A 22897-nucleotide genomic window follows, 5' to 3' on the forward strand; every position below is an offset into this window, starting at 1 on the left:
TTTTGAGCAAGTAATTGAAATTTAAAGCTCTAATTACAAGAGCAAATAAACTAGAGATGCTTCCTAAGCTCATATTTTAATTAGAAGAAGTGATTTCAGTGCATCCTTCCCAAAGTCCTGGCACTGTCTCTTGGGTTTGATAGCCAGTGACCCAGTTTTCATGGAATGATCTCAGTGTAGTGCAGTCTCTCACCCAGCTGCACTTGGATCAGGGAGAACAGTGCATGTCTACAGTGATGGTGTATATACTGGGAATTTGATTGCTCTGCTTTTCAAAGTTTCCTTGGGTAGAAATACTGTTTTATGTTTACTTGGCAGCTTTTCTCCTTTCTAGTTGTCCTGGTTTAATTGTGTCTGTTCCCTGGTGTGCTGTCAGTTGTTCATGTTGGGGAATACAATGCCTTTGGGGGTGATGGTGAGCACAAGTGACACTTTAATAAAGGTCCCCAGAGACATGGCTTTAGTACTAAGCTACCCCCCTCTCCCAACAGTTGTCAGTGTAGAGCTTATTAGTCATCCATCTCTCCTCTGAAGTACTATTTTTAATGCTTCTGCTCTGTGCTGAGTCCTCAAAAGCTCTGTTAGGTGTTGCTGGTTTTGCTGACAGTGGCTGCTTTTTAATTGCTCAGGTAGCAAAAGCAGGGCTCAAAAACTCAATCAACATTATCCTGTCTTATCTCCCTGTCACCAGTGGAGCTAAGCAGATCAAGATATTTGTATGGATCATGTGTAGAGGCAAAACACAACCAGCTGTAGAGGCCAGGGCAGGTGACATTTACCTAGACTGCTCTCCCCAGTGCCAGCCATCCAGGGCCTTGCCCTCAGTCAGTCTCTGCTCCTGCTCTGTTGGCAGATGTGCTCTCCACTGTCATGGGCAGGACCAGCTCTTTCTGCCAAGTAACCAGCCTGGCTTTGCCAGCATGTGACCTCTGCTAGTGTCAGCTGCAGTGTCAGGCCCTTTTCTCCATTGGCCTTGATGTCCCTCTGCAGCACCCAGGACTGTGACTGCCTCTGTGCAAACTGAGGCAGCCCTGGCAGAGCAGCTGGTATCTCTTAGCTTCTCCCAGAGGAGTTGTGGGAAGAAGTGACCTGGGATAGCACATCCCACCCAGCACAGGGATGTGCAGAGGAGAAGAGCAGGGTTGCAGGTGAAGCACAGCCCAGGGATCTAGGGTTCAGCTGTCCATCAGGATTTGGTACAGCTCCTCTGCTGGAGCCTCATGTCTGCCTGGTCTGTTTTCAATCCCATCACTCTCCTATGTCATGGATTATGTCAGTGTGGTTTGGGCAGGGGCTTGTGAACAGGCTCTGGGTTGCTGTCACTTCCTCAGGGGACATGGGGAGAGCCTGGTGTGTCTGCTGGCTAAAAGCTTGGCAGGGAGCAGGCTTGGCAAAGCAGCTGCTGCTTGGCTTGGGTCTGGCATAACCCCTGGCTTGCTTTTTTGCTTAATGAGCCACCTTATCTGTCATGTTCCTCATGGCAGATGGGGAATCTTCAGGATTAATTAAGGATCATAACTGTGACCTAGTTACCAGACTTGCACTATTGTCACTGGAACTCTCTGAGCCATCAGGCTGTTTGAGAGAGCTTCTTACCCTTGCCTTCTCTGGTTACTCGCTCTATGTGTCCTTCTGGGACTGACTCTGAGCCCCAGGCAGGATCACATTGCATTAATTTCTCTAATAGATCCCTGCTTTACCCGTGGGTAGGTAATTCTCTGCTTCCTGCTTGCAGTACCTCAGTTGGTGTGGGGATTGGATATGCTGGCATAGACCTTTCACAGGGCTGTCTCCTGCTTGGGAGCAGGGGAGGGATTGGCTGCAAGATGAGAGAGGATGGTGCAGGAGACAACATCCTGAGACAGTCCAGTTCCATGCTGCCATACCTTAAACCATATGGATACTGAAAGGTTATTCCAGGGACTCTCTTCTTTTGGCTCAAATCTTTCTCATTTCTAGCTTGTGCTTTATTGTGGCAAACCTTTAGGGATGCTCCCCTCATGGTGAAACAGCAACGATGACTAGAGCTTGAGAAGTAAACTGAGTTCAAGCTCTTCTAACCCTGCTTTTCACCTGCCAGATTTTCAGTTAGAGCACTGTTCCAGCTGGTGATGTCTCAGCCCTGTGTTCCTGTGCTCTGCAGACCTGCTACAGCCCAATCCCTCCTTCTGCTGGGGAGGGGTTTGCACCACAGGGATCCTCTTGTTCTCTCCCTCCTGTTGCTGCTGGTTTGGTGGGAGCTTGCCTGGCCCACGGGACTGAGTCCCACACAGCCAGGCCATTGCATGAGCTCCCAGCCTCGTGCACAGGGACTGCACATGGCCTCTGTACTGCTCACATGAGGGAGGTTTGTGTTCCTGAAGCTCCCCTCAGTCCCCTGTGGAGCTTTAACCAGCCTGATGTTCTGCTCAGGGTCTGTCCATAGCCCCAGTGGGATCCCAGCAGCTCCTGCTGGTTTTGGACAGAGGAGCTTGAAGGAAGCTGTGGAGTGGGACCCCAGGGAAGCAGCACTTTGTCCTCAGGAGCCCACCTGGAGGGGGAGCTGCCTGGCTTTTCTCCTCTGCCTCAAAAAACATCTCTTGTGTTCCAGTGACCTGCTTATTATGTAGGTCAGCATCAACAGGAAAAGATAAACAATTTCAAAAGTAGGAGAAATCCAGCATGAATCCTGCACACAGCAGTTCCTTCCAGAAAAGCAAGGAAAGTTTTCCTGGGGGAGGTGGCAGGCAGCATGGCCTGTTCTTCCACCCAGCCAGGGCAGAGCAGCTGGAGAGGGAAAGCTCTGAGGCTGTAGGGATGTGTGATGCCCTGAAAGCAAGCACAGTGTGCCATGTGATGGGGAAACAGTGCATTAAGTTAGGCAATAGGAACTTGACTTGGGTGGGTTGTTTGTCCTTTATTGACTTCCTTGGGTTTGGTTTTGGTAAAGAGGAGGCAGTTTCTGCTGGTCTGCTTGGTCATGTGTCTGCACAGCACACACTGGTGCCATGTTACTGGAAGAGCTGTCCCTGCTGGGACACAGCTGTCCTGCCAGGGTGAAAAGGGGATGCAGAACAAGCAAATGCCTTTGGATGCCAAAAGTAAAACTGGGACCTCAACCAAAATTCATCTCGGTGTTGTGCTGGTGCCATTACCCTGGGGCTGCTGCACTATGCTTGTAGCAGAGCTGACACCTTGATACCCACTGGGGAAAGAGAAAGTCCTTAGCATGAACTCCTGACTGTAACCTAAGCAAGGGACAAGTTGCTCTGTGCACAAGCAGTTTGGAGAAGTCCAACTTCAGTTGTACTTGCCACTGATGCAGTAAATCTTAGTATCCCTCACTATGCTCACTCCTCTCCCAAATCACCTACTGAATATCAGCTTGGTGGGAGACACCCTGTGCCCTGGCTAATTCTCACTTGGGAAAGTGTGTGTGTGTGTGTTCTTGCTAGCCAGGCAGCAGGGCAGGTGAGAGCTGCAGCTTTCTCTTGGCAGGAGCAGGAATGTAGCTCCCCTCTCTCCCTGCTCACTATGGAATTTCTCTTTCCCTTCAAACATGTAGAAACACCATGGTTTTGAGACAGCTGGGTTTGACAGGAGAAGCTAAAATCACTCAAAGGCTTCACTCATAATCAAGGTGAGGCAACACAATCTTGTAATTGTACAATGAGATTTCAGTATGCTGCATTTCTGGGATGAAAAGGTGTGTGGGGAGGTGGGTTGTGCAGTGAGCAGATGGCTCTGCCTGCATCTGCCTTGCTGTTTGCTGGGTCCCCTCCCCATTCACCTGGCCTAAAACTGAGTGTCTGAGGCCTCTCCAGCTGCAGGAGGTTCCTGGCACCACCTCTTGTGCTTGAGGGTGCACTGACTTTTTCTCAGATCACAGGTTCTTGCAGAGATGCTCACTGTGTTTCAGATACAGCCTCCTGCAGCCTTTGCTCCTTGCTTTATACCAGCATCTGTTGTGCTGGCTTGATAAAGCATATCTGTTTGTGATTGGACTGTCCTTCCTCTTCAGTGGCTTGATCTTGGTGGTTTCTATTTAATATTTGAAGATCTCTCTGCAGATCCCAGCTCTCCCATTGTCTCACCCAAGGGCAGGCAGTCCTTGCCCCCTCACACCATGGTGATCTGGAGAAGTCAATGCAGGAAGAAACACAGCAATGACATTTTGAAGAGAATGATGTTTTTTCACCTGCAGTAACAGGACATCTCCCATGCTTTGTGCACTCACATGGAGCAGAGCATTAAGGCAGCAGGCATGTGTCTTAGCTGGAGGCACTGCCAGTGTACTGCACACAGCTTGGAAGTCTCAGTCAAGATGTAGGATTAGGGTACATTCCTAGCACAAGATTTTCTGACTTAGCAGGGGATGGGTGCCCTGAGGCTGGGATTGTCACACTGGCTTGGTGGGTCCTTGCACAATGAGGCTGCTGTGTGTTGGAGACAGCAGAGTGCTGGAGCTGTCATGTACTTGTGGTGAGAGTGTTGAGGATGGCTTGTTATCTGTGCTTGGAGGAAGGATTTGATTAGAAACTGTCTCATAAATGTGTGGTTATTGAATGAGTTGCTCCTTTAATATGCATGAGCCATCTCCACATACGTGACAAGTGCATCTGTCCTGGGCAGGCAGCTGCTCTAAAGGAAAGCAGATGAGCTTTCCTCATCACAAGCCTTTTCTCATCAAGCTTTTTCTAAATTGCTCCCTGCATGGAGCAATTCTACAACAATATTAAACACAGCAGCAGGGGTGAGTCAAGCAGATCTTGTCAAAGCTGCCCTATTTTTTCTCTTTTTGGTTTTATTATAAATTGAATTCACTGTGCCACAGGGAACAGTGCTGTTCTCAGCATGATTGGTAGGAACAAATAGCCACCCAGGAAAAATATGTATTGTGTGGTAACTGGGAAGAACCTCCTGTTCCCAACAACTCCAGCCTATCTGGGGCTTGTTGCCATGAAATTGTGGAACTTAACTAAAAGATGATTGGGCTGTGAGAAAATCCTTTTAGCCACTGGTTAGCTGAGCTTACTTGTGTATGTCTCATTGTCTTCAGAAGTTGGTGAGACCATAAATTTAGCAAGATGGAGTGTCCAGCTCATGTTCTTAAATGGAAAACAAGGCAACCTGGTGTTGGAATCAACAGTGATGCTTTTGTGAAGGAAACTTGGGTGTTACTGTCCAGACATAAACCAGTCCTGAGGTGCTGGAGGTCAAGCATGCAGGAAGTCTGTGGTTCTTGCACCTCTTTGGGAAGTGTCTGTTGTTGGTCTGGATAAGAGATGAGGTCAGGTGGCCCTTGGACTTGGCATGGAGGCCTTGACAGCACTCTGCCTGGCCTGGGGCTCTGCATAGCTTTCTGTTGCAAGAGCACATCTCCCATTTGCTCAACTTTGCTTTGCTAATATCAAGATAAGTCTTGGTATTGTTCAATGTAGGTTTTTGCCCAAACCATGAACAGCAGTTGAACAGTTACTGTAGCCTCAGATGTTGTAAACTTGTGGGCAGTGGGTGAGCTGTACTGGAACATGGAGGGTCTTTGAAGCAAACACCAGCCTGAGTCTTGGATAATTACTTGGGCTGCTTGCAAGTAGTTGTCTCACCAGTTACTTGTCTTGGAAGCTTTAGTTGTCTTGTGGATGAAACAACTGCTAATTTGAATTAATGTTAAAGTAAAGGGTGCCTGAAGAAATAAACCACCTTGGCTGTTTTTGTGGCAGTGAGTTCTTTGCAACCTGAGGTTGTTCTTTCCTGCACAACCCCACCTTGCCAATGCTCAGATCTTGGCTTCCACCTCTGAGGTGGTGCAGTGGCCCCAGCACAGACCTGGCCTGCCCAGGGCAGGAATGAGTGAGGAGCACAGCTGGGCCCTGCTGGGCAAGAGGGGGAGGACTTGGAGATGACTGTGCACCTCTGGGTGCAGGTGAGGGAGGTTAGGAGGCAAGATGAGGCTGCTGGAACCTCAATGCAATGGTCTTAGCATGCCTCTGCTCTTTCTGCAGCCTGCAAAGTGGGCCCTTGCAGCCTCTGTCTGCCCCTGCACAGCCTTGCTCAGACACTGCTGGGTAAAGCTGGCAGGACATCCTCCCTAGGAGGTGATTTAATTACAACCAGACAAAGCCTCAAGGATCACAGCCTCCAGTAAGCCTCTGCCATCTCTGGTTGCTCAGCCCAGTGGAGTGGCACCGTGCAGGGAACTGGTTTCACAGCTCTCTTGTGCTGGGTGAGATCGTGCTGTGGGGGGACAAGAAAACAGCCCAGTGTCCCAGCATGAATGAGCCATCCATTCACAGCCAGCTTCTCCAGCAGTGCCAGGCAGTCCTGCACGGAGATGGGCTGCAGGGATAAAGGACTGACTCTCCTCTTGTGACAGGAGGGTTTATGCCAGGCAGTTGTGGCTGGCTGCTGATGGTGATACGAGAAGGAGACTTGGACTGAAGAGCTTCCCTTGTGCTCTGGGTGTTCAGGCTGAAGATCCAGTCTCTAGATCATGAGTGTCCAAATGCTCTGGTTTGGAGGTTCAGGCTACATCTCTAAGAATTGAGGAGACAAACCTACAAACAAGAATCTTCTGATTCGGTGCCTTTTCAGATTTGGTTTTGCAATTCTCTTGTGCTTTAAAGGATTTTTGCCAGGCTAGGATATGATTTGCTCTTGGCTTCCTTTTCCATTTGTTTCAAGCTGAACTTTGTGAGGGCACAGTGTTGTACTGGGGTTGTGCTGACTGCCTGCCAGTGCCTTTGAACGTGGTGGCCATGCTGCAGTTCAGTGAAAAGCTCAAAGAACAGTAAAGGTTTTAAAGGCTCCTAAGAGAGCTCTGAAACCACAAAGCCAGTTGATAGAGACCTTGCCATCCACTGACCAAGAAACAGGCTGTAGCAGACTTGAACCATGGCAGCCATGAGGAAAAAAAAACAAACCAGAAACCAATTATCCAAATACTAAATCCATGAGGGACCTGGTTTCCTTAGGTCTGCTCTGATGGAGCTCTTTGCATGGCAGAGGAAACAAAATCTCTCACCAAGTAGAAACTAAATGAGTGGAAAACAATTTCTGGATTGCTTGCAGCTATTTGCCAGTAGTGTAAGGCAGGAAAAGGTTAAACATTAATTTCTATTCATCTCTTCTGCACTTTTTTTCACTTGCCTCCAGTGTAGCAATCTGGAGGGTGGATGGCACACGCAGTGGTGGGGAAAGAGGTGCTTTTGGGTGAGGATATAGTGGGAATGTTCAGCTTTGGGGGATATCCTGCCAGCCAGGGCTGCTGTTGCCAGTTAGGCCAAATGTCACTGAGCTGTTGGGGCGAGGGCTTGGCCTTGGCAGCCAGGGTTGCTGTGCTGTGGAGTTGCCCTGCTGCAGCCAGGCCCATTCTGTGCTGTGTGCCTGGACAGATGAGAACGTGAGGACTCAGCCTGTGCTATAACCCCTGCCCTGGGTTTCTCCAAGCCTGTCACTTGTGAGTCACTATTTGTTTATTTAAAAAGCGCACACAAATGATATCAATACAGAGTCAGGCTGTTACAGACACTGCTGTTTGGACATCAGGCTGTGTTTGCAGAGCACAGGCAGAGCAGTTGCACAATCTGTGTAAGTAGTCAACCATTCCTAAGAAAACCACTCAGATATCTCAGGTTTTCTACCTGATCAATTGCTTGAGCCCAATGACATGACTCTCTGGTTGCTTTTACGATGTAGAGGTTTGATTTTCCTGCTGCAAAGGTGTTTTACCATGTGTGGGCTTTGTGTCACCTTTCCACCTCCCCTACTGCATAAAAGCATTAGGTGAGAAGCTGTAAGAGCACCACATCCATACAGGTGCATTTCACTTGGGAAGGACAGGAGTTGCATAAAAGATATGTTCAACATAATTTAATGTGGTTACTCATGATTTTATTTTTTAGTGCTAAAGCTTCCTCTCCACAGTCTAAGCCCAGAACCCATTGTAAATGCTGGTATCACCAGCACAGCAGAGACCACAGCTCAGCTCAGGGGCAGAGCTTTGTACCACACTGAACAAGGTATAAGAGCTTATGGTGGGGTTGGCACAGGAACCTTTACCTTATAATTATGACATCTAGAGGTGATATGAGGGTACCTCTTTATAGTAGCAAGAAAATGTTTCTATAACTGTGCAAGAAACATGTATTCAGCAGTAACAGTAAAATGATGCTTTTGCTGTTCACCTTGTAAGATCACGGCAGCCCCCTCCAGATATGTGGCAGAAGATGTGCTCTAGCATAGTACTCAGCTAAAATAACAGGCCATAGATAGGTCCTTGTTGTTTGGCCTAGCTTAAGAGAGCTGGGAATCTCTGTTTATAATTAGAGTAAATAAGCCCTGATGGAAAATTGTCATCCTCCTCTTCTTTGGGTCATTTTTATCCATGACACCCATGATTGCAACACCAGTGTGATTAATTCCATGCAAGGGATTTATCTAAGATGTCTTTTCATGTGAGGTTAGACCATTTGCTTGCACAGTGTTGTAATACTTTACAAACAAGAAGCAGAGCAACCCTGTGTCTGCCCTCCTCGGAGATGGTGGTCTGTCTTTTCAGGCTCACAAGAGACAGAAGGAGGAACTGAACACTGAGAAGACACTTTGAGAAACCCCACACTGCCAAATGAGGCTTTGTTTTGCACAAACAACACTGAGACTTGAATACTTCAGTCTTGGCTGACTGTATGAGTCAAATGAGTCAGAGCAAATGTCCATCCAGCTAGCAGCAGACTCTAAAGGAAGATGCTGGTGTGCACTGTGCTTCTGGCAATCCCCTGAGCCAGAGGATATGAACCAGGAATTTAAAAAAAAAAAAAAAAAAAAAAGAGAGAGAAAATTGTTAATCATTAAAAGAATAAAATTTCTGGTGAACTCTGCCTCAATGAACTTTTATGAACTTCACAGAATCACTAGGTTGGAAGAGACCTTCAAGACAAACGTGCTTAGTTTCGAGCTGAAACTTGGCAATGAGTTAAACAGTTCTGTGTCATTCGGAAACGAACTTCCTTGAAAGAAAATAATATATTTGTGTTCAATGTCAGCTGCACTTTCTTGCCCTCTAAACTCTAGGATAGCATACCACACTGTCGTGAAACTTGCTGGTCTTTAAACTCTCAGTCTGAATTGCATACAGTTTTGCTTTGGCTGAGTATCCTGTAATGTCAACAGCCTGCATTTCTGACATCTTTTGTCATGGTGTAAGTATTTATGGCAACCATGTTGTGCTAGAGAGACTTTTCCCTGAAGGTCATGACAGCTGCAGATGAAATTGCTGATCCCTTCCTCTGCTGGTCCTTTACTGTACCTCTGCAGTTTCTAATAAATGTTTGCTGATTAGAATAATTAGCTTTGGGGTAATTTGACAGAACTAAATACTGCTAACCCTAATTGTTCAATAAGTTGATTTATCAAGTGAAGTACTTTGCCCTAGGACCTTTTTGGTGCACCTAGGTTTGCACCACTAGGTTTGGACCACTCTGCTTAAGTAGAGAAACAAAACTGGATGTTCTTAGCATGAAGTTCTCCTACCTCCTGAAACTGGACACCATCTCTCTTCAGGTTAACACAAATGACTGAAAATAGGAATTAGAAACAACAGGTCTAGCTCCTCAGCTCTAATTATAATAGTGTTCAGCCAGAGCCAGTGCCTGCATTTGGCAGCGGTACTGGCTTCTGTGATCAAATCAGGCAGCTTGAACAAGAGCTTGGCCATTCTCCAGCTTTAGTGTGGCACTTACCTGGGCAGGCAATGCCCTTCTTGTGCTGTTCTCTGGGGAAGTCCCTCACACAGAACAAGTTCCAGTGGATCACTTACTCATTCAGCTCCTCAGCTTCTGCTTGGCACAGGCTAGAAGTTGCCAGGAGCTTGACAAGTGGCAGTGGCCATAGAGCCCTTGAACTGGAGCCAGCATGAACACAGCTGTGGCAGAGCTGTGGGGTCTGCTCCCAGCAGCTGAGGTCTGGTCCTTCTGTGCAGTTGTGGTTATTCAAGGGACCAAGCAACCCCTGAGGAGCAGCTGAGTGTGGTATTCCCCCTGTTCTCCTCCTGGCTGCTTGGAGCATCCTGAAGCCCAGCAGGTGTTTTCTGTTCAGCGGTGGTAGCAGGCTGTACTAGATAAATATCTACATACTCAGCAGGCTCAGGAGGATTTGTGGGTGTCTCTGTTTAGGCTGGTCTGGACTTTGTCATGTTTTGCTGCCCTTCCCAGATGCTTCCTTCTGCACTTAATAAAGTAGGGTATGGCGTCACTTTTGGTTTTGTCTTTGGAAGAGTAAACAAAACAGAGACCAAAAGCCAGCTACTTAAAATATATTCCTCTGCTGTAACTGGGGAAAATCTCTCCTTCAGTTACAGGCATCCACTGTTTGGATTGCTCATCCTCCTGGCAGGGGTTACAGCTTTGTCTGCCTCACTTGGTTCAAGCCTAACCTTGCTGATCTTTCTATTTTTGAAATGCCTGAAATTCTATTGCTTCCTGTCACGGATTCTGGCTCCAGCTGTTTCCCACATCTCCAGGAAATAATGAAAAAAGAACTCATCAGTGGGTCAAGGTATGGTGCTAGACAAGAATGTGCTTGGTTTTGCCAGAGCTTGGTTTATCTGTCAGAGACATTGCAGGCCTGGCATTGAGCTGAAAGGCAGGGGCAGAGGAATGTGCCTGGTCTCCAAGAGGGAGTAAGCCCAACCAAGAAATGCAGAGCTGGGTGACTTGCAGTGGGAAATAAATTCTTCTAAGAAGGCCTGAGGTGTTGCAGGAGACTCCTACACCTACAGGCTTTTTCTATACCTTTTGATAACTCAAAGCAGCACCCCCCAAACTCACTGCAGCTGTAGCACCTCCCTTTTTATTGACTTGTCCATCTTCCTGTGAGAACCAGCTTCTTTCTTCACCTTTCTGCTTTCACAGGAAAAAACACAACAGCTTACTTCCTGAAGGCTGAGATGGGAGAGGTGGTGCTGTGATCACTGGATGCTGGCTCTTCACCTCAGAGGGTTTGCCCTGCTGCCAGCAGCTGCATGTGGCTGTTCCTTGTATTCTGTGAATGCTTGGTGAGCTTTGCCCTTGGAGTAAGCCTAAATTGCTGAGGATTTTCTGGAGATAAAGCTGAAGTCAAAAGTTGAATATGGACATTTTATAAGGGTCAGAACCTGCTAGAAACTGGCTTTTTGAATCTGTTTTGAATGGAGGATTCACATTCATGTGCAAAAGACTGGAGCTGGACAGTGAAATATCCTCTGACCCTCCAATTTTCCAGTCCTTAATACAGTATTAAAGCTCTGTTGCAGCAGTTTGAAGGATTTACAGCTAGATATAAACTGTTCTATAGAGGAAATATAATCATATTTATACTTCTCCCTTGTGCTGCTGGTGACTCCTCTCTGTTGACAAGCTCTTCCTTCATTGGCACGACCATGACAAGCCTGCTTTTAGCACTGTTTCCAAACTTAGCCAATGTTTAGAACAGATTGTCAGAGAACAGCAACCTGGCAGTGCTAACAAGGTGAGCTCAGGGGTTGTTCTGGGCTCTCAGCCGTCTGCTGGGTCTCTGTCACCTCAGAAATAGCCTCTCCTCTCACAGAGATCACAGAATGTTGCAGCCAAACTGCCTCACACTGGGCTGCAAGAGAGAGACAAGCAGCAGCTCAGAACTGGGTACCAAGACAGGTTGTTTGTATTGATCCTGCTGGCATGAAGAGTGTTTACTCCACACAAAGGCTTGCTGCAATGTGTTTCAACACAGAAAACCCTTTCCCCTTGCTTGGCAGAACTTTTCCCTAGCCAATTAAAAGGCTGGTTTGTTACCAAGGAGCTTTGTAAGGTGTTTCTCCAGTGAATCACAAAAGGTGCAGACTGTCAGGGTGTTTCTGCAGGTGTCAGAGGGGCGCAGCTGGACAGGTTTCCAAACGGGGCACTGGGATGTCCCAGGCTGCAGCTGTCCCTGCTGCCCTTTGGGGAACCACTCCTGGGTGCAGCTGAACATGGCCCAGGCCTCTCCTTGCCCCTTCAGGACAGCTCTATGGACTTGCTCAGGTAAAAACCCAGGGCTGGTTATCACTTAATAGAACCATATTGTAACATCTGAGACAGCCCAAGCTTGAGGTTTCAAACTCCCCTGTCTTCTTCAATACCCAGGTTTGGATTTTGGCCAAGACTAAAGTCTTAGTTCTTATGTATTTTTGATTTTCAGGCTTGAACTGGTTACAACTAACTCTCCTTCTCTGCACTTTCTAGCTTCTATGATTCTGTTATAGCCCAGCTTTAAGATGGACCATCCCAAGGTGCTGGAAGGCTACAAGCCAAGAGTGAGCCACAAAAAAAGAACCCCAGCTGCATTGTGCCTGGATGAGGAGCTGGAGGAAAGCTGCCCCTCAGGAAGCAGCCAAGATCTTTGGCCTGTCCAGGAAACCACTGCTGGCATGGAGAAGGAGAAGCTCACAGCAGCTGCTGTACAGGACACACAGGTGTCTGCTCACAGAAAGCCTGTGCTTGCCAAGGTAACACAGCTAATCCCTAACACATGTCCCTGCATATGCAGACCCTGTACACCTTGACAAAGAGCTGCTCCCCCACTTCCCAGCTGTGCTGGAGAATGCCTGGAATGTCTCATCTCTGTCACCACCACCCAGCAGCCAGGCCCTGGCTGGCCTCCACCTTTGCCATCAGGGCTGGGCTTTCCCACATTCCCCCTGTGCAGCCTGGTGCAGTCCCTTGGGCTGGCCTCTCTCCCTGATATCCACAAGGACATTTCTGCAGGTGTCAGAGGGGCCCAGCCAGAAAACTCCCCAAACAGGGCCCTGGGATGCCCAAGGCTGCAGCCATCCCAGCTCCTCCCAGGGAACACACTCCTGGTGCAGCCAGACAGGGCCCAGGCCTGTCCTTGCCCACAGCTCTTCATAACAACTCTGTGGGCACTGCTGGGCTCTGGGCTCCCACCAGACAGAGAAGCAACAAGTTCCCTTCAGCAGTTTCTGCTTGGGCTGCTCCCCCTGCCAGGGCACCACTGAGATCAGTGGTGAGATCAGTGGCAACCATCACTGAGATGTCACCTGCAATGTCCCCACAGCACAGGCACCACGGGGCTATGCCAGAACATTCCACTGGAACCCACAGTTAGCCATGGCCAGTTGGCTTTTGCCCACTGACTGGGAGAACGAGGTATGGCTGTGCAGGGCGATGGCCAATGAGGGAACCTTCAGTCCACCTGTGAGAATAGAAAAGCGAGCTGATTCCCCCAGAAACACCAGTCCTTTCTGCTTCAGATGCACTGGGGCAGTGGGCTGACATGGCTGCTCCTGGCCTTCCAGAACAGGGGGAAATTGTGCCCTGTGACACTGCCATACAAGCAATGGAGGATGAACAGGACATCTGGAATGGCAGTGACAGACACAAGACCAAACGAGCTCCTGCTGTTTCCAGTGAGAGCACAGGCAAAGACAATCAATTCTTGCCCCTCTGCTTTCCAGAGAAGCTTTGGAAAATGCTGGAAAGTGACCAGTTTCGGTCCATTTGGTGGAGTGAGGGTGGAAAATGTGTGGCCATCAACAAAGATCTCTTTGAAGTGGAGGTGCTGGGCAGGGGAGTTTGCCAGCGGGTTTTTAACACGCAGCACATCAGGAGTGTTATTCGCCAGCTGAACCTCTATGGATTCACCAAAGTGCAGCGGGATTTCCAAAGATCTGCCTCCCTGCCTGAATTCCTATCAGAGGAAGCAGCAGCTTCTGCTCACAACCAGGTACAGCAGCTGCTCTGCACAGCTACTAATGCTTGTGATAATCTGGGGGAGGAGAGGGACCTTCACAGCAAATAAGGCCTTGCCATAGAAGAGGTGGGGATGGGAGTGAGTGGTCTGGTTTTCATTCCTTTCTCAGCCTGTGCTCAGGCAGATTTGAGAGAGGCTTTCTGACTAGTAGAAATGCAGATAAGATACATTTCAGTGAGAACTACTGAGTTTTAACCTGTTTAAGGGACACACAGACTCAGTGTAATCTGATTTCTCTGAATGTCTTTGCTCCGTGTCTGGCTGTACCAAATCTGAAACCTCCCTGTGGCACCTGCCCAATGCCAAGCAGATGCATCCAAGGATCATGGGGTTACCTGCCTGCTCACATCTGCACTGAAACTGCTGAGAAATAGTGATATTTAGCTTTTGAAAGCAGCTGTTCTGCTTTGGTCCCCAGAAGGAAAAAACCTCAGTTGTGATGGCTGAACACAATGGTCACATAATGCTTTAGCCTGAGCTTTAAGTTCCATATTTAAGTTCAAAGTCCTTTTCCTTAGCCGTGCTCCTCTTTTGCAATTCAGAGTCCTAGTTCTTGTAGCTTGGGTTTTTCCAGTCTTGGAATAGTAGCAATTAACTCTTCTCCTTGTTTTAGATCCTCTACTACTATAACCCCAGCTTCAACAGAGCACATCCCTGGCTGCTGGGAACGTGCAAAAGGAGAGCTGCCTTCAAACAGAGAGCCCTGTGTGCAGCAGGGTTGGATGAAAGGCCCCTCCAAAAGCCCAGATGGTCAGTATGGAGGGACATGCAGGTGTCAGCTGAAGCCCATCCATCTCCACTGGCAGCTGCTCCCATGCTTCTAGAGCCTCCTGGAGCGCTGTATGGATATAAAGTCTGATAGCCACAACCTAATAGAGTTGATAATAAACTCTTTGAACAGTAAACCTTTCTGGTTGTCCTGTCCTAACTGAACAGTGGAAAACTCTCTTACATCGTTCTGTGCCTTTAATGTCCCACTTATCCTTTAGTGGCCTCAGCAAGACAGATGTCCCAGCACAAATGTGGCCATGTCATGCTAGCACAAAGAGGTGTAGCAAAGGCTGAGCTCCTGTTGGCACTGGACAGAAAGGAAGCCAGGAGCTTCTTTCTCTCTCTGAGGATAAGATGTTGGAAGGGTTAATGATCTGTGCAGGGAAGCAATTGGTTTGGGTGGTAGGCAGGGAGCCCACCACTATCTAGTTCTGCCTGCTTCAACTGGCTTGGAAATAGAAAGAACCACTATCCCCTCACACAGCTCAGTTCACAGCAGGAATGTCCAGCTTTAGTAATTATGGTCTTTCAGAGGGGAAAGTGCTGCAGGGGAGATGCTCAGGTGGGTGCCATTGAGTTTATGCTCGTTGGAACAAGGGCTGCTCTGACATTCTGCAAACAGGTGCATCCTTCAGCATGTAAAGGCAGCAAATGTAACAGATATTTGGGGTTGTTCTGTGGTCTGCTCTGGTCACACTTACCTGCCATTCCCCTCTGCAATGTGCAGGAATGGTGTGTGGGAAGGAGAGAAGGCAGCTCTGGGTATTCAGGAGGTGCAAGGCTCCTGAGAGTGTAGAGGTTTAGAAGAAGCACTGGGCAGTTCTGTGCTTGCCTGTGCTGACCAAACTCTCCTGTCAGCAGGAGCTTCTCTAGGAAGGTTGATGTTGCCCTGCCTACTCTGCTCTCAGCAGGGCTGAGTCTTCATCCTTTTAGTTTTTCCCACGTGACACATTCCATGGACACCTGAAACTCTTCAGCAAGGTCTGACTGATACCCTCTTCTAATCTGCAGAGTGGGGATCCAGATTTGTGAAATTCTGGGACAAAGAACTGTTCGATAAGATTAGAGGCTTAAAAGTCAGGGCCAAATGTGATCCAGCCCAGTGATCAGCGTTGTTTGGAAAGCAGCCCCATGGGGATGGGTGATTTCTGGAACATGCTTCCATGGCACTGGCAATACCAACCTGCTTTTAGGTGGGTGGTGCTGGACCATACAGTGTTACCTGCCCTGGCCAGGCCAGCCCCAGGGTCTGTGTGGCAATGAACCCTGCTGGGTGCGGGTGCTGGACATGTGCCCCATGACTGAGGAATTCCATGTCCCAAAGGTTTCAGCTTCACTCCTGTGAACTCAGCTAGCATTTTCCTAGCACCAGTTTTTGTGCACTTTGGGCTCTGGGTTGATGCAATTGTGAGTTCAGCGAAGCCTGAACTCTGCTCACCCCTGCAGACACCAGCAGAGAAAGTTCAGGGACTGAAAGCAGCCACCTGCCCTTGGTCAGCAAGATAGCACAGCTGAGCCACCTGTGCTGGAGACATTTTAAAGCCAGGTTTGATCTACATTCCTGTAACAGATTTTAAGATTTTATAGTGGCTTAAGACACTAGAACTAATGTAAGTGGTCAGAGACAACTTTGTAGATGCCAAGAGGCTGCTGATGGTATTCTGGCTGGATCCAGCTTGAGGTTTTCTCACTCCTGGATTCTTCTCCTCTTTAGGCTAGTTCTGGAAACTGCAGGCATGTACGAGCTCCCTTTACTTGCTCTCTCTCAGATGGCTTAAGAACTGTGTAGCTCCACAGAGGGAGTAGCAGTGTATTCCTCTGGTGCTTCTGCATGGATCCCCTTGCCATCTTCCCCTCAGCCATTTGGATGAGCAGTGAGTAGTACAAATCCACTGCAAAGACCAGGCAGCAAATAAAACAGGGTATTGCAATTAATTTTGACTCTCTGCCTAGCAGATGCTTCAAATCTGAAGCAGAAGTATTTTCTCTTAAGTGTCCAGAGCAACTCCAGAGTCCGGGCTTTGCAGATCCGCTGAGGGGAGAGCTCCCCCAGCCCTGTCAGCTGTTTCCTGCTCTTGCTGTAATCAGCTCCTGTCACTTTCCTCCCTCTTTCCAAGGCACTGATAACAAGCACCTGGGCAGCCAGGTGACCTTTGTCTGAGCTTCCTCTTTAAACTCCCTTGGCTTTTGCTTTATTGCCTGGTTGTTATGCAGCAGTAAAGATCTGTTCCGATAGCAGTAGAGGCTGCTCCCCTTTCCTTTCTCTTCTTTATGGAGCATCAAAGCTCTCTGAATTTGCTTGAACAGATTTGCATTTAGGTCAGGACTTACTTGAGTAAAAGGCTGGTATTTTTTTTCCTCTTGTCTTTCTCTTAACTCTGTAAGGAAGGGTAATAAGCACAAAGGCAGGTGGGAAAAAGAAATGTGGGTTATAAATAAACAGGTTTGGCACACAGGGGAGGACAAAGTCATTAGTAAGAGAAAAAATAACTGATGTGGCAGCAAGCTACATCTTCAGCTGATGTAAAACAGCCTCTCCCCATGGAAGCAATGGGACATGTTGCTGTCATCAGCCTAGCTGCTTGGTGGGTCTGCTCCCTTCTGCAGTGTCTAACCTGTCTGTAGCTGCCCCCTTCCACAGCAGCAGTAAAGGAGGTTGAACAACAACTCTCTGTGCCATGAATCTTCATCTACATTCTTTGGCTCCTTGTATCTGTGTGCTTGGGCTGCCCGCATCCCTGCTGTGCTCTCTGGATGCAAAGTGCCAATACAAAGGTGGCTGTAACACCCCAGATGGCCATTTCAACCTATGCCAGAGCATTGCAGAGCTGGTTGCCCAATGCCACTGCCTCCATCTCCAGGATGTATTGGGATGGGACACAAAACAGCAGTGAAGGAGCCATGCTGGGATCATGGGGACAGGATGACCTTGTTGTGAGAGTGCTGCTAGCAACTGGAGACCTGGGTGTAGGTGCTGGTTCCATTTTAGTGTGTGCATTGCATTCACCAGCTCCATGTCTCTTGGAGCTTCCTTTGTAAATGGCAAAATACTTCTTCCCTTCACTGGTCTCATTGAGAACCTCAGCTTTTTCAGAAAAACTCTCATAGTGGCTTTCTGAAGCTTTGCATGCTGTTCTTTGGAATATTCTTAGCACTGCAAAGGTACAACTAGATCCTGGTATGCTCAGCAGTTTAAGTATTAACAGGACACGTGAGAACAGGGGTTTGCCATATAGAATTGGTAAACATTAAGTTTAGTTGCTAAACTTAGACCCACACACTCTAGAGAGAAATCCAGGCTTTTATGAATTGGGCTTGAAGTCAAAGGTTAACTGTCATTTCATGCAAGAAAAACTCACCTGAATTCTGAGTGTGTCTGATGCTCTGCAATAGCTTTTGCAGCATGCAGAAATCACAGCTTTGGCAGGGCTGCCAGTGCAAGGCTCTGTCGATGTGACAGAGGGGGCAGATCCTGGGGCTTCTGGTCTCTTTCTGATTCACTGCGACAAAAATAAGCCCAGGGAAGGACTTGCTGAGAATTACTAGATAATGCATAAAGGTGCCAAGCTGGGAAGTGGCATTTAAAAGAGGCACGCTCAGAGCTTTTATCACGCAGAGTTACGGTATTCTTCCCAAAGAAGCTGCCTAGATGGGCCTGATTTATCTCTAATGAAGCCGTGCTGCATTTCATCCCCTTTTCCTGCTGGCTTTTCCCTCTCTAGCCAGGCGAGGCTGCTGCGGACCCCGCCTGCCCTCCGGTGGCCACCTGAAGAACGGCAGGAGTCCCTCCGGCCGCGGGGACACCGGGGTGACAGCGCACGGCCTGAGGCCCCGGCCCTGAGGAACGGCAGGAGTCCCTCCGGCGACACCGGGGTGACAGCGCACGGCCTGAGGCCCCGGCCCTGAGGAACGGCAGGAGTCCCTCCGGCGACACCGGGGTGACAGCGCACGGCCTGAGGCCCCGGCCCTGAGGAACGGCAGGAGTCCCTGCGGGGACACGGGGGTGACAGCGCACGGCCTGAGGCCCCGGCCCTGAGGAACGGCAGGAGTCCCTGCGGGGACACGGGGGTGACAGCGCACGGCCTGAGGCCCCGGCCCTGAGGAACGGCAGGAGTCCCTGCGGGGACACCGGGGTGACAGCGCACGGCCTGAGGCCCTGGCCCTGAGGAACGGCAGGAGTCCCTGTGGGGACACCGGGGTGACAGCGCACGGCCTGAGGCCCTGGCCGTGAGGAAAGGCAGGAGTCCCTGCGGGGACACCGGGGTGACAGCGCACGGCCTGAGGCCCTGGCCCTGAGGAACGGCAGGAGTCCCTCCGGCCGCGGGGACACCGGGGTGACAGCGCACGGCCTGAGCGCCCCCGCCCTGGCTGGCTCCGGGACACCGTGTCTGAGGGACTGGGAAAACCCCATCCTGCCCAAACTCCGGGCAGATAATGCCACAGGGATGTTTGAATGGCTGAACTGGGCTATTCAAGAGTATCAACTTCACTGCTGGGCCCAATGTGTGCTTGTTGCTCCCAAGGGCCCCTTTTTCCCTCTAGAATTTTCTTTAATTCTTAATGAATTAATGAATTTTCTTAAATTCTTTCTCTTTTGACATTTGCTCTGAACTCCCACAGGTGGGAGTGTCATGCCACTGATCTGCTGTCCCCTCTGGCTGTTGGTGTTACACAGTGGCACCCCAGGGCTGGGGTAAGCAAAGTAACCATCCGTGGCCACCATGGATGCTGCTTGTGTATTATCTAGAAGGCAGCTTGGGGTGTTTTTTTGAGTGGTGTAATGCTTCAATTAAAGCAGATGTTCCCATTTCCTGCTTTTATAAGTGGGAGTCCAATTACAACATGTTTCTGGTTTTTTATTTCTCTAAAATGGATTCTTCCAGACCTCAGGCATATTTAGCATCATGTATATCTACATGTGGTGGCTGTAGATATAGATTTTATTTCTCTAAAATGGATTCTTCCAGACCTCAGGCATATTTAGCATCGTGTATATCTTCTTTTTTTATTTCAGTACAGAGAAAGAAAAGCTAATGCTGAAATGCCAAAGAATTTAATGAGGAACAGGTCAGGCCACGCTAGAAACCACTTCAAACTTGCAGATCCAAAATCCATGGCTATGTGGGCAGAAGGGCCATGTCTGGGGGAGGAATGTATCTCTTCAGATGCAGTACCTCAAAGGGCAAGGAGGAATGCAGAGCTTTTCAGGCACACAAACACCCCTGAACCAGCAGACTGTCTGCTGCAGGAAGGCAGTGCATCAGGGAGAAAGAGGGATGGCTTCCCTGAGAAGACCCATTGATGGAATTGTGTTCATGGCTCTGCATTTATGAACAAAGCAGCAGTGATCCAGGTAAAGTAAACCAGAACATCTCTTGACCAGATGGCTTGAGTGAGGGCTTGGGCTTTGTTTCCCCAGCCTGATTGCTGGGCCATTCATGGATGGAATAGAAACTACTGCTTTGGGGTCTCATGCCAGAAATTAAGCAAGTGTGTCCCTTGCTCCATCTCTCCCAGCTAGTTTTAAACCCACTAGGTAAAAAAGTGCAATCCTATTCAAGAAATTTGCAAAGACAATGGGTTGACATCAATGAATCCCTGCTGCTTTGGGGCAGGAGATATCAAGAAAATTATTCTCCATGCTATCACTGCTGTTTCTGCATTGCAGGGATCCAGGGAGCCTCATTTCTGCAGGTGTGAGAGGGGCCCAGCCAGAAAGCTCTCCAAACAGGGCCCTGGGATGCCCAAGGCTGTAGTGGGATAGGAGATAAGAAAATAAAGATAGTGTAGAAAGTAATCTCATCCCTAAGGAGTTGCAGCTGGGCCAATTATCAAGGATTAGGAGCAGGCCTGACTTTAACAGGCCACAGCTGTAAGCAATGAGAAGAAGAGTCTATAAAAGAGTGGGGTGGCTGCTTGGGAAGGGAATGGGAGTCAGTGGCTGCTTTGTGAAGAAGAAAGAGTCAGTGCTCTGAGGAGCTGCCCACAAGAAACACCAAGAAGGTATGGAACTTTTGCAATAAGGAGATAACAGTATGGAATGACAACACAAGGCTGCAGCCATCTCAGCTCCTCCCTGGTGAGGACCCACTCCTGGTGCAGCCAGACACAGCCCAGGCCTCTCCTTGCCCACAGCCCCTCAGGACAGCTCTGTGGGCACTGCTGGGCTCTGGACTCCCACTGCTGGTGGCTCTGGGACAGAGAAGCAACAGGAGAGATCAGCCTTTACAGTTCCCTTCAGCGGTTTCTGCTCGGGCTGCTCCCCCTGCCAGGGCAGCAGCAGTGCCAGCCATCACTGAGATGTCACCTGCAGTGTCCCCAGAGCAGAGGCAGCACAGTGATACGCCAGAACATTCCATTGGAACCTGCTGTCTGTTGGTGCCAGTCGTTCTTTGCCTGCCAGCTGGTGGGGCACAGCCAAGCTGTCCAGGGCCATGGAGCGAGAGTTCTCGTCCCTGCGCTTTCCACAGAAGCTTTGGAAAATGCTGGAAAGTAGCAAGTTTCAGTCAATTTGGTGGACTGAAGGTGGAAAATGTGTGGCCATCAACAAAGATCTCTTTGAAGTGGAGGTGCTGGGCAGGGAAGGACAGCAGGTCTTCCAGACACAGAAAATTAAAAGTTTCATGCGACAGCTGAATGCATATGGATTCACCAAAATGCAGCAGAATTTCCAAAGATCTGCCTCCCTGCCTGAATTCCTGGCAGAGGAAGCAGCAGCTTCTGCTCACAACCAGGTACAGCAGCTGCTCTGCACAGCTACTAATGCTTGTGATAATCTGGGGGAGGAGAGGGACCTTCACAGCAAATAAGGCCTCCTCATAGAGGGCCATTTGCAGGTTGAAAAGAGGCCACTTTTCCTAAGGGGGTTTATACAAATGAGGGAAAGGGACTTTTAGTGCAGGCAGAGAGTGACAGGACAAGGAACAGCGGTTGTGTAGTGAAAGAGGCCAGGTTTAGATTAGCCCTTAGGAAGAAATCCTTCCCTGTGAGTGTGGTGAGGCCCTGGCACAGGGTGCCAAGAGAGCTTGTGGATGCCACATCCCTTGAAGTATTCAAGACCAGGCTGGATGGGGATCTGAGAACCTGGGATAGTGAGTGGCATCCCTGCCAAAGGCAGCAGGGTTGGGACCTGATGATTTTTAAGATCCCTTCCAACCCAAGACAGTGTGTGATTCTGTGATGGAGAGGATGGGGATGGGAGTGAGTGGTTTCATTTCCTTCTCTGGTTTTCATTTCCTTCTCAGGCATGTTTTAGTGAGGCTTTCTGACTGGTAGAAATGTGAATAAGATACATTTTGGTGAGATCTACTGAGTTTGAATCCATTAAAGGCACAGACAGGCTCAGCATAATGTGATTTCTCTGAATGTCTTTGCTCTGTGTCTTGCTGTATTAAATCTGAAACCTTCCTGTGGCACTTGCCCAATGCCAAGCAGATGCATCAAAGGACCAACAAGATTACCTGCCTGCTCACATCTGCACTGAAGCTGCTGAGAAATAGTGGTATTTTCAAAAAGTTGTTCTGCTTTTGAAAATCCTACACTTCTCTGCTCTCAGGAGGCAAAACCCCAGAGGTGGTGATGCCTGAACACAACCATCTCAAGCTTTAGCCTGAGCTTTAGGTTCTACACAGCCCTCAGGGTACATGACCCTCTGCTGCAGTTTGGAGTAACCAGGGAGATGGTGGCAACTAACTCCTCTCCTTTGCCTATTTTAGATCCTCTACTACTATAACCCCAGCTTCAACAGAGCGCACCCCTGGCTGTCAGAAACATGCAAGAGGAGAGGTGTCCTTAAAGGAAGGGGCCTATATGCAGAAGAGATAGAGGAAAAGCCCCTTTAGAAGCTCAGATGGTCAGCCCAAGCTTCATGGAGAGGCAGATCTGGGCCCCACACAGGCATCTGCTAGAGAGCAGTCAGTGTCCAGTCTGTAGTGTCTAATTAATAGCGCTGTTCCTAGATAGAGATGAATAGAGTTGGAAGAAATTTGAGTTGGTATTAAACCACTGGAAGAATAAACCCTTCTCGGTTGTCCTGTGCTCTTTCCACAACCCCGGGGTGAGCTCCTATTTGGAACACTCACAGGCCAAGCAGAAGCAACTGATCTCCCAGCAGCTGAACCACTTCTTGGAAGTGAGCAGCCCTAGAGAGCACGGCTTTGCGGTGCTCCCCTGGCTGCGATCCGGAGACCGCCTCACCAGGCTCGGGAGCCATTCGGCCCCAGGGCAGCAGTGACACAAAGGAGAAGGGTGGTCGGCACTGAATAGGCTGCCAAGATAACGGCTGTAACAGCGGCGGAGGGGGCTTTCCCAACGCCCCCCAACGCCCTGAGTCCCCTGACGGGCCCAGCCGTGCTCAGAGGATCCCACTCCCACACAGGGGCCA

Source organism: Agelaius tricolor, unplaced genomic scaffold (genome assembly GCF_023055355.1).
Source record: "Agelaius tricolor isolate 1412-34295 unplaced genomic scaffold, bAgeTri1.0.p SCAF_14, whole genome shotgun sequence".
Lineage (NCBI taxonomy): Eukaryota > Metazoa > Chordata > Aves > Passeriformes > Icteridae > Agelaius > Agelaius tricolor.